The following is a 12,693-nucleotide window of genomic DNA, read 5'->3' on the forward strand; positions in this document are numbered from 1 at the left end:
CTAAACATTGTTAGCACTGAACCCTAATCTACTGTGTCAAGTCGGGGGTCCCGCTCTCTTCATCTTCTCAAAATTGATTCAGAAAGATGAAAACTGTTTTTTTAAGAACAATACAAGGTCTAATTTGTAATTCTTGAAGAATGAAAATTGTTTTGATTTATCCGTTGTTGGATAAATCAGGGAAAACGGCTCCTGTTTTGAAACACAAAAAAACGAAAAACGCTCTCTTCATCTTCTCAAAATTGATTCAGATTTTATGCCTAAAATCTGAATTGCTACATCAGGAATTATCCCAGTTTGGATTTCGTGATACCTAAGGCATATAGGGTCGAAATATCAAACAAGGAAAGTGTTTTACACGATTCCTGTTTGTTATCCAGATTTCTCTATACCTAATTCTAATTTCCCCAACAATGTCAAGGCCATTGAAAGATTTTCTTTTGTTTTGATTGATCTTATAGAGGTACGACTAATGATAAAGCTCAACATGCCATTTTTATTTTTTTTTAAATGTCACATAATCAAATAAATCTATTATCTATAAATTTTTTGTACAAAGTAATAATGGTTGGAAAAATAAAATAAAACATTAAGTGGTGTGGTGTGATGTTATTAGTAAAAAATAAAATAAAAAAACAATCTCGTTGATCAACAAAAGTGTGAAAATTTTATCTAATTTGTCCTTCTCTATTTTTGCATTCCATCTTAAATGATAAACATCTTTTGCTTTGGGTTTTTTACCGTTAGGTAACGGTCACTCTTCTAATTTAATGTTGTTGTGATAGCAGTTGTATTTAAATTGAAATAACACTATCAAGAATATGATCGTTGCGTAACGGTCAAAACCTAGCTACGTATTTATAGTGACAAAACTTTCATGGATCTACACAACTTTTCCATTACACACCCTCCCCTCTCTCCCTTTCTCTCAAATCTTTTGAATTCCTTATCTCTAGAGTATACCCTGTCATTTTTCCAGTTATCTAATTTTTTTCTCAATCTCATCATTCTCGTCATTTGTTCGAGGGTTTCTCTTTTCTTAGATGTAGCTTTGTTGATGATTGCTTTATTCAACACGACCTGCTAGCAACCATATTCAGTGGTTTCATATAGCCTCCAGTCTCCAGATCTATAAATGTATTTAAAATCTTCTTCGTGTATATGATTTCCCTTTTAAGAAAAAACACGTATTTGGTTGCTTTAAGTTTAGATCTTCCTAAATTTACTTCCATCAATATAACTTGGATGAAAAATCATGCGTTAAGAAAGGGAATTTCCCTTGGGCTCAGAAAATCTCTAAAGAAATTGGTGAGTACAGTTAAGTTGTATATTCTTCCCTATGATAACCACAAGCTACTTGAAATTTACATCATTGACAATGGTGTTATAAAGAAAATTTTGATGTGCCTTATTCCAAAGTCATTCTCTCTGTAATGCATATCATAAATTTTCATATCAATAGTTATACCTAATAGATGTGTATGACTATTCATATCAACCCTTTTGAACTATAAAAGATTTCATTTTCCCTCTTTAATGACATGTCATTCTCATGCTTCTGTGATTCTCTCATGTTCAGCTCTCCAAAGGAGCGAAAGGATCACCCCCATCGTTATCATCAATTATGTCGCAATTAGCAGATGCGGCTATTGTTGCTGCTAGAATTGCAATTGAAGACTTGAGTTTTAAATTAGTGAAATTTGAATGAAGGGATATGGAGGGGTTTGGTGGTAGCGGTTGTAGCAGAAATAGGAGAATTACGATGGCTAGCAGCACGGGTAGAGGTGGGAGTAGACCACCACCGCTATGCGCTGGTCGGAGGAGAGTGGTTGCTACAAAGAAGCATGGCTGGAGCAACCCGCTGTCGGTCAACAACAGGCTCAAAAAGCTTCAAAGACGCGATATTTCTTCCAAATCCAATCGTGCCTCTACAATCACGAAATCTCTCCACCGTTTTCGCAATTTCCGCTTGACGATAGTCACTTTCCCATCCTACCCTCTATTCTTCTTCAGTTCTCTTCAATTCAGCTAGTTTCCACTACTATGCAGCTAAAATTATCTAAAATTAAAGAGGTAGCTATATAATTTGAGATCAGGTACTAATTTTAGGGCTCCCTTGTCATGCGTTTAAATAACAAAATAACTAAAAGTAGTCAATCTCTTTTCTTCTTTCATGTTGGATGCGGAAATCCCTAATGGCAATGATCATCTGGACAATATAACTTGTAGGTTGATGCGATGTATGATGAAGATTTGCTATGGAAAATAACACTTGATTATGCTAACGTAATCCTAATTTAGATATTAATATATTATAAACTTTGATTTTGTGTTAATCTATTTGCCTTCTCTGGCGATTTAACATTTGTTTTTCCCATACTTAATGATGTGGTCCTTCTCTTGTCTACTTAAGGGTATGTAATAATGACATTTTCTTGGTTTTTAATATAAATACAGATACAAACAAGAGGATATGTTTCTTGAATATCTATCCAAATGAAGTCATCTGGAGATTGTTTTATAATAAAAATAATGATTCATTCATTACAGATTCATTATATGCTGTGGATAACTTCAGCTCACTAAAATGCAGATCAATAAGAATAGAGTGTGTGTATATCTACTCATTTCTTTTATATATCTTCCTTTTGCCTCATCTTGTTAGACATGACATGACAGAACATGACACTACACTCTTATAAGGCTCTAGACTAATGTAGTTGGATAAAAGTTGCAGCTTTTTTGTCAATTGGACAAAAATAGCCCAAGAAACTTGTACCCAGTGTTACAAATGTCCCATTTTTCCATAAACTACAACTTTTTAATGTCAATGGGACAAAAAATAATCCTAGAAGCTTGTCTAGTGAAATGCAGCCTTTTATGTACATGTGTTTTCTTTAAAAAGATATAAAAAGTAGTAAATGATTTATGTGTTACTTGTTTATGCTAGATACATACAAAGAGGGAAACCTGATGAAAGGTTTCCTCTTTTCGAGCCCGAATCCTTAAAGTGGCCCGGGTTTGTGGAGTTTGATGATATAAATGAAAAGGTGCTTACCTACTCTACACAAGATAGGTATACATCTTTCCTTACCATTTAAAATAATATCTGATATCCAGGCTGCGTTTGTTACACTACACTATAGACAATGGCACGGTTTTAAAAGACTTCAATCATTTACTTCATCGAAACAAGAAAATGGATTTTATTGAACAATTCATTGAAAAGCTTCTTCTTAAGCAAGACAATCAGAATCTCTAAATTTTTGATGTATGTTAATGCTCTTCCATTTTTCCCTAATTTATATAAAACATCATTTATCTTGGATTTAATGGGAGTTGTATTTTGCATGTTGTAGGTGAGGAATGCGGAGGTGAAAGAAGTTGGAAGCACAGAGTTTATGACTCTATTAAAAAATTATTCCTTTTTTGCCCCTAGTTCCACATTCTAAACAGATCGAAGTTGGGCTACTCGTACACGTAATCGAATCCCTATTTTTACAGTTTTTATTTATTAAACTTTGATTTCATATACTTCGTTTTTAAGGTTTTTCTTCTAATTTCCGTGTCATTAGGGACTCACCTCTGGTGCAAAATATAGTAAGGACTAAGGAATAGTAATTAATAATGATGAATAATAAAGTAGTAAACTCTACGTAGTTAGCTTCTAATTGAACAATCATATTTATATGAATAATAAAACTAGTCCCTCTATTTGGTGTTCTAAGGCAATTTGAACATAGATTGTACTTTGTGTGCACTCCAATAGGCCAATGTATCATTTCTAATTTATTTTTTAAGTAGGCATATCTCCAACAGCTATTACTACGCATTGTAGGAATAATAATATGGAACTGTACGAAAACAAACAAGAAAAGATTAAGGCATGTGTTTAATACATTGTTCTTAAAACAAATCAGTCTGCTCTAGGGTGTTTGTCTCCAAGCATACAACACGTTGAATTGGTTCTCCTAGACTGCCCGAATTCTCAAAAGAAGATGAACTAGAGAAAAAGAGTGTTTGGAACCATTTTGTGGTGTCTCTAAAATAGTTGTAGAGTCTTTGTATTTATACCACAACCCAACAAACCATAACCGACAAGACAATTAAATTAGCTTCAAAACACAATTTATAACCGACATTATACTTAATAACGAATTGTAACAGAAAAGAAACCATCATAGTAATTAATTAATGATAAATAATAAAGTAGTAAACTCTATGTAGTTAGCTTCTAATCGAACAATCATATTTATATGAATAATAAAACTAGTTCCTCTATTTGGTGTTCTTAGCCAATTTGAACTTAGATTGCACTTTGTATGCACTCCAATATGCCAATGTATCATTTCTAATTTATTTTGTAAGTAGGCATATCTCTAACAACTATTACTACACATTGTAGCAACAATATTACGAAATTGTACGAAAACAAACAAGAAAAGATTGAGGCATGTGTTTAACACATTGTCCTTATAAAAAATTTGTCGGCTCTTGGGTGCTTGTTTCCAAGCATACAACAACTTGTAATGGTTCTCCTAGACCGCCCGAATTCTCAAAAGAAGATGAACCAGAGAAAAAGAGAGTTTGGATCCATTCTGTGGTGTCTCTAAATTAGTTGTAGAGTATTTGTATTTATATAACAAACCATAACTGACAAGACAATTAAAATAACATTAAAACACAATTTATAACCGACATTATACTTAATATTTTTCTTAATTACGAATTGTAACCGAAAATTAAACGTTAATTTTCAATTGTACATCATTCAACCTCTCAACTTTGATGATTAGTTTCAATTCACCATTTCATTTTCCAACAATCCCCCACATGAATTGAAATTCATCAAACATCTTCAAGCTAAGTAGATAAAATCCAATGGTAAAATCATGCATTGGATAGGTAGGCGTTACCTTTTGAACATTCCCTTCAAATATGTATTTATTTTACTAGCGGACTAGTAGACTTGATGTCCTTGAGTTGTTCTTCCATTTTCATAAACAATCAATATGTGTCTCACATGATTCTCCTTGGCCTAGTTAGGTTCTCATTTGTGACAACCCGAATCTTTTTCATTTATCGTTAGCCAAATTCCGTTAATAAAATTTGAATTTTATTGAGTTCTGTCAAATTCCTTTGGTTTGGAAAATCACTCAATTATATAATTGAATTTTAGATATATGAGTCGGAACCAAAATCACGTGAACAACCCGAGTTTTCTTTGAGAAATCTACAGTTTTCGGCCTGAGTGGTGTTCACGGTCATAAACTCATTTACGGCTGTAAACCCGTTTACGGCCAGTGCCAGGTGGCCCCCACCACCGACCATACCCTCAGCCTATATATACGGGACCCAGCTTCATTTGAACTTTCTTGGCCGAAAAGTCTCTCTACCTCTCGACTGTAAACACCAAAACACCCTCATTTCTTCCGAAAATCATCAAAAATCACCTCTGGAGGTTGTTTTGGCACATCTAAAACACGTTTTTCATCGAATCTAACAACATTGTTCTTGAGTTTACGGCCGTAAAGCCATCAAATCTTCAAATCTTCAAAGGTCGTAAACACTTCAAGGGGCTGTTCACGGCCGAGAACAGTTCACGGTCGGAAACCCATCACGGCCGCAAACTCCTTCACACCGTGAATTTTGGCTGCTAACCCACTTTTCTGATTTAATCGAGTCCCGGTTACATTCCTAAACTGAAAGCAAGTGTTTTCCAACACTATAAATAATGGTTTCACTAATAAAATACATATATGTATTAATTGTATTAGGATCCCGTTGAGTACCGCGTACATCAGCTTGAGGGTCTCCACTCCCAGTTTTCGTTGTCCAACTGTTCACACGACCAACAGGGAGTTCATACCCCTATGCTTTTACGATTTTTCAGGTTTTCAGGGGGCGGGGGGAATACACCCAAACACAAATGATTTTGTGAGCTTATACAAAAGAATTTCAACAAGCTCAAAACTTATGCAATTGATGCAGCCACAAGATTTCCATGTTTTATAAAATATTTAGATATTTTATCCCTTTTGTAACATGCTGAGCATAAGGGACGTTTTCAACACACAACCAAAATTGCATAGTTTTCAGACCAATACACGAGCCAAGTACACAACATACATGCAAACTATAACAGGTATAGTTTGGGGTTTTCAATACACAGTTTCATGAATTCAGAGTTATACATTGCTAAACATATAAACTATGACAGATTTAGTTTATGATATACATTACTACATTCGGACTTCAAGAGTACAAAATTAAATAATTATTTAAGTATAAAGTATACACACGGATTCAAACAAAAAAGAACCATACAGAACCATACATAAACTAGTTAATACAGGATTGTGAGACAACACTTCAATTGTACCTTTCGGGGTACAGGTTAAATCCTATCATAGTATAACCAGAGTCTCCTGGAGGGAGAACGTGAGATTTGTGAATAGATCTATTCGGGATTGACAATCCCACACCTGAACTGCTAGCTACAGTTAGGCAGTCATGCCTGGGGTGACAAATGTCATTTATCCGACACTTGAAGAACGTCGTAAAGGTCACTAGGTCATATCAAGCATGATTATACGACTCACAATAGCATAAACTAACCTCAATTGTTTACGGGATTTCATTCTTTGTTAGTTTTATTTTCAGTAATAAAACTAGTTCATAATACAACTGGAGGATTCCAGGGTTTTCAAACAGAACATTCTATACATTACTGGTGATAGCCAGAGTTTTCATACAAAGGGATTTTCATTCAAAACAATGTTATACAATACAGTTGGTGGGAATCAGTAGACGGGTACTTTGGCAGACTTTTGAGAAGACGGAGCGTATAGAGACTCGTCTTTATTTTGCTACTTTTGATGTATATAAATATGAAGCAAACAGATGTAAATACCTTTTTATATATTCAATGTAATGGTTGTGTTTACTTTGATTACTATGATGCAATTGTTGTGATAATACATATGACGTCATCCACCCCCGAACGTTTCCACCGTTTCGGTTTGGGGTGTGACATCATTAATGTTTTCGTTATGGTCATGGAAACTTTCATGGTCCTATAAGAGCTCTTAGGAATATGCTCATACAATTCCCTTTGAAGCAACCCCACTTCTCTCTCAAATAGGTGGTTGTATCATAATCATTAAAAGCTAATGCATTTTGATTTTCAATTTATCATATACTACTATATGTGTAACCTGCTTCACTGTCCGTTTTAGGAATGGGTTGGGGTTGACCCCCACAATTGGCAAAAATAGGAACGATTGTACGATACTATGTTTTGACTTTTATGCAATATGGATATTTTATCAAAAATGGTTGAAGGAATTTAACATGTTTTATCTAGATAAGTTCTTGTGAAAAATAAAACAAGTGACTAATGATAAATTCCGTTACGACGTATAACTACGAACCATCACCAGTTTGTGAAAATTAGCATATAACGTCATTTTTTTAATATCAATTTCTAATCTATTATATTAAACATAAGAAAAAAGTTTTACATAGACGTAGCGGGTAAACGAGCAACAAGTTGTGCCGCAACCCCTTTTTGGACGTCATTTGAGCGGAACAAATTTAATTACCATATCAACATGTCTCCATTTGATGAGTAAGCTAAATTATATATAAAACTTGTGTTTAATAGTTGTGAAGGATCTAAATTTAACAAATATACGGACCAAAGTGACGAAAGTTGTTTAACGATATTGTTAACCGGTTAAATGTCACAGAATTATACCTTAGTCAATAAATATTTATTTAATTAATAAAAATATAAAATGAATTATTATAAGGTATAATTAGAATGTATCAAAAATATTTTTGAATAAAAGAATCAAACATAAACATTTAAATGCAAATACACAAAAACTACATTGTTATTTTGTACCAACAATACATGTATTTATATATACATATGTATTAATATCTAGGGAATGACTAGTTATCGGCTCATGACTTAAAGTGATACATATAAGGAACAATGTGTCTAGTTTCATGGGATAAGAAAAAGATAAAAATACTTGAGACAATTTTCAAGGAAATCATTAAGCACTTATTTCATTAAGACATGTTGCCAAGATCATTTCTTATATCTTCTTCTTATTTTCGAGATTTCCTTTTTCCCCCTCCTAAACTATTACACCTAACTAATAACTAACTACTAACTAGTTAGTTATCTAATTTCTATCTCTAAGTAACTAACTAGACAAGTGGCTAGACAAAGATCAAATCTAATCATATTAAGGATAACATCAAATCTTAGTAAAGATTGCATCTTATCTTCTTCCCTCTTCTCCTATAAATCTCGAGGCCACTCACTCTCTCTCTCTCTCATTTCTCTTTCCATTTTCCAGCAAAATCTCCATAGAAAAGATCTCAATCTTCATCATATTTCAGCCACACGAACTTCCTTCCAAACCCATCAAAACTGTGAACAAGAAGGGGTTGTTGTCCCTTGGTTTTTCAGCCACCATTTCACCTGTTTTCACCTTCCTTTTGCTTGATATTTTGTGACAACCCGAAATTTCTATCTCGATCAATGGATCAATTTAATCAAAGATAGACTCGTTTCGCTAGCTTTTAGCACTGTTTGGGGTCTATTTGAGTGTTCTAAACCCAGTACAATTTAGGTAGGAACCTAGAAATGGGATAACACGATGCATATCAAGCAAAATCGGGCCAAACACTCCAACACATGGAGTGTGCGGCCGCACACTTGAGTGTACGGCCACACACAGGTGTGTGCGGCCGCACACCCATCCCAACTGCACACTCCCACCTATATATTCAACACTTAGCCATTTTGAACACTTTTTCCACTTCTTCAAAGCTGGAACTCGTTTTCTCTCAAGTATCATCCAAAGTTTCACTTCAATCTTCAATCAAGTGAGTGATTTATCCTTTGAATAGCTAATATATGACCTTAACTAGCCTTTCTCCTTGATTTGATCCATGAAAACACCTATTTGGTGTTAGATCACCAAGAACACCAAGAACACACACTAGTTTTGGACCTTAATCACCCTTTCAAGCCTCTATAACGTGTATACACTTATCATAACTTGTTATATGCTAAGAACACTTGATGATATACTAGAAAAACTCGATTTTATCATCTTCATAAAGGGTGTGCGGCCCCACACACCATGTGTTGCCGCACACACCCTTTTTAGGTCCAAAAATGGCAATAAACTCCATATAAGGCTAAGGCATGAAGTAAGAAACCTTCCTAGATGAGTCCTAAAGCCTTTAAATACGTTTTGGCACATTTCATAGGGAGTGTGCGGCCGCACACACACCCTGGCCGCACACCCTGGCCGCACACACATAAACGTTGTACATTTTGACCATACACTCCCTTGTATAGCCATATAGCCTTTATATACAATCATATATGGTTGTAACACTTAATTCTAAGTGTTTTTATGTCCCTAAGGCATGTCCCTAACAGTTTTAGTGGTTATATACATGGAATGTATTCATATATGTGTAATTATATGTTAAATAGGATTCGTTTGTGCTCAAGACTCCAATTGACACCCAACAATCCTATATCGATCTTTCATTCGAGTTACTCACTACATGTGAGTTCATACCCCCTTAATCAATCTTTTAAATGATTTTAAATGCTTTCATGGGGGGGGGGATACAAGTAGAAAACAGGAAGTTATAGAATCAATCACATGTGATTTATAACTGTGTTTTCAAACAACTGATTTCACATACTTCAAAATGTGATAAATACAATGCTTTTCAGTTATTTTTACTTTGTTATCAACAAATTACTTTTGAATTATTTTATAAACTAACATCAAGTCATTATTATTTCTTGTTCAAAACTCTTAAATGTTTTACAAAACCTCTTTCGATTTACTGTTAAAAACCATATCTATACACTTATGTTTCATGTATATATGTATTGATATGAGAGCTTTCATTCTTTCTTCAGTTCCAACACTCTTGAGTAGCAAGGGTGTATAAACCTACTTGGACATTCAATTTACATTCCAGTAAACTATTATAGGTATAGTTTAGGGGATACAAATTACTATTCCTATTACAAGGAATTACACAAGAGTCAGTTCATTCATGAGTCTATACTACTATATGAAGAGATACTATTACATGTTATCCAAAGAGAAATACTATATCTATACAGAGAGAAATACTATATATATACTATACGGGACTGACCATCCTACACCTGGCTGCTAGCTACAGCGGGACCTGTTCATCGACGGATGTTCTCGGTTGTACTGTTCGGCGACTTTCCACGCCGTGATTATCCTAAGGCAAAAGGATACGATTTAAATGATTATATAATTTTCCCTATTACTTTTATTTTGTGACACATTCACATAAACGAAGAGGTAGACTAGATTTTTATAATAATAGTTGTACAGGGGAAAAATCTTCATTGATACAGAAATGCAAACCTTCAAAACATTCAGGTCTTGGTAGAAGACTACTTTTTATACTAGTAGGAAATATAGGATTTTCTAGGGTTTTCACACTTATACTAAATGTTTCATTAAACATTTACAAGTCTTTCATAACAGCTTTTCGAATCAATGACACCATAATACTTATGAATTCACCAGCTTTATGCTGATCTACTCTCTTTCAAAATAACTTGTATTCTCAGGTCACCAGTAGACAGGTACGATGACCAGGGTTTTGAGAATACGGAGCACAGACAAGACTCGTCTTTATTTTGTTTACATATTTTGGTGTCTTATTACAATGAAAGAACACTCATGTATTAAAACTTTACTTTTAATGCAATGGATGATGTTGTTGCTTGTTTACTACTTTGCACTGTTATGATACTTTACATGACGTCCTCCACCCCTGAACGTTTCCGCCGTTCTTGGTTTTGGGGTGTGACAGATTGGTATCAGAGCATTGTTTATTGTGAATTGAGTATATCAACCCATAAAAGATATACAGACTATAAATACAATGGGATTAAAATACTCTGACCAAGAGTTTATACTTTTAAATAATAAAATATTTAATTAAGTATACATGCCTGCATTCATACAAAAATCAGTGTCACAACGACAAAAACAAAAGTATTACGATTGTTGAATATCACAAGTAAGCTCGGGGATATATGGTTAGTCGTGGGAGTGGCATAGCCTGATCAACTATGTTGGTCCGAGGAGTGATTAGCATATGCCCAAGAATGGTTGTGATATGGCAACAAGTCTAAAAACTTACCAACATTACCACAATGAAATACCATAGGGGTATTTTGTGTTACTATAATTACTTATCTGAAAACTAAAAAGGTCTTTATCAGTAGGTCAATAGTTGCTGAGTGGATACACTAAGGTTATATGCACCTAGGACGTCATAGACTTAGAATTCGTGAATCTTTGCTTTACTTCTTGTTCCTTGTTTGGTTGTGGGCTTAGAGTTAGGGTCACTAATTCGAAGGTCTATCCTGTCCTGAGTACATATAACTGGTATGCACTAAACAAGTATTGAAGTAACTGATAAAGATCATCTTATAATTATCTTAGTTAGTACGTCTATTAATTTCTTCTTATATCCCTTTTCTCGCGTAGATATCATGGCTGGATTCCATCCCCACAACGACCCGTACTACCCTAACCACGGCAATGCTAGATGGATCAGAGAAGAGCCAGAGAATGATCACCTAATTCCTTTGGATGATCACGAAGCTGAAGGCTTTTCTGGTAGTTCTGACTCAGAACCAGAAGTCAACAATCTACCCCCAGCTGCTCATGACCCAAACCCTCGCCCAACATTTCAAGGACCCACACCTCTGTGGGTAACAAACTTGAATAGATGGAGTCAGGAAGAGAGTCAGCCCATCCCCTAAAATGGAGACAGAAGCTTATACAACCTTACTGAGGGAGGTTCAGCTGACAGGGTCCTACCCATCATGGTTCGTAGGATTTCCCGGAACATCGAACAGGGTCGAGCCACTATCGACCGAGTCATGGAGATTGACTCCAACTCTGGCGTTAACACAGTCCGCATTCGCTAACTAGAGTCTGCTCATGAAAGGACTCAGGTCCACAATGCAGCTCTGCAGAGAGAACTTGCTAGAACCCAAGCTGAAGTCAAGGAACTTCGAGCTCAGCAAGTAAGATCTGACAGGCATGTGAGGGACATAGAACGCCTTCTGTCGGAATCAAGAATTCACTCTAGTAGTTCTCGTCGCCGATAGAATCTCATCGACTTCTCTTTTGGATATAACCTAGTTATGTAAAACTCTGGTCTAATTTCCTATCTTTGTAAATCTTAGACCTGTTAGGTCTTGATTAGGTCATAGTCCTGTCAAAAATTTTCCCATCATGGTTGATGTAAGGCCTCCTACTAGGCCATTTTTCCCGAACTTGTTACATCTGTAATTCCAGTAATATTGACAGGTACCTAATCTTATAGAAATTATTATCCAAATGCTATCATCTGTTAGTTCTAGATCTACATTTAATCGTGCTGTTGGGCTATGAAGAGTTAGTCCATGAGTCATTTTCATCAACTTTCCTATTAAATTCTTATCAGTATCTTCATCTTTCTAAACTTATAGTTAAAAGATGCCTCCTCGCAGAAATCCGAGGCGTAACAATAATAACGAAACACCGATACCACCACCTCCACCACCTCCTCAGTTCGACGCTGCTATGTTCCAAGCAG

General features: G+C 35.1%; 1 long non-coding RNA gene across 2 annotated transcripts; it reads left to right on the forward strand.

Annotated features, from left to right (window-relative positions):
- Positions 1-897: 897 nt before the first annotated feature.
- LOC145111814 (uncharacterized) lies at positions 898-3,510 on the forward strand. 2 transcript variants are annotated; one of them, XR_013710352.1, is made up of 4 exons: positions 898-1,308; positions 1,580-2,610; positions 2,951-3,271; positions 3,360-3,510. It is a non-coding gene; the product is annotated as an uncharacterized LOC145111814 (long non-coding RNA). The 2 variants fall into 2 exon arrangements; XR_013710351.1 differs by having other exon boundaries at positions 2,951-3,076.
- The last annotated feature ends 9,183 nt before the right edge of the window (positions 3,511-12,693 follow it).

Source organism: Lactuca virosa, chromosome 5 (assembly GCF_052849685.1).
Source record: "Lactuca virosa cultivar CGN04683 chromosome 5, Lactuca_virosa_CGN04683_v6, whole genome shotgun sequence".
In the NCBI taxonomy this organism is placed as follows: domain Eukaryota; kingdom Viridiplantae; phylum Streptophyta; class Magnoliopsida; order Asterales; family Asteraceae; genus Lactuca; species Lactuca virosa.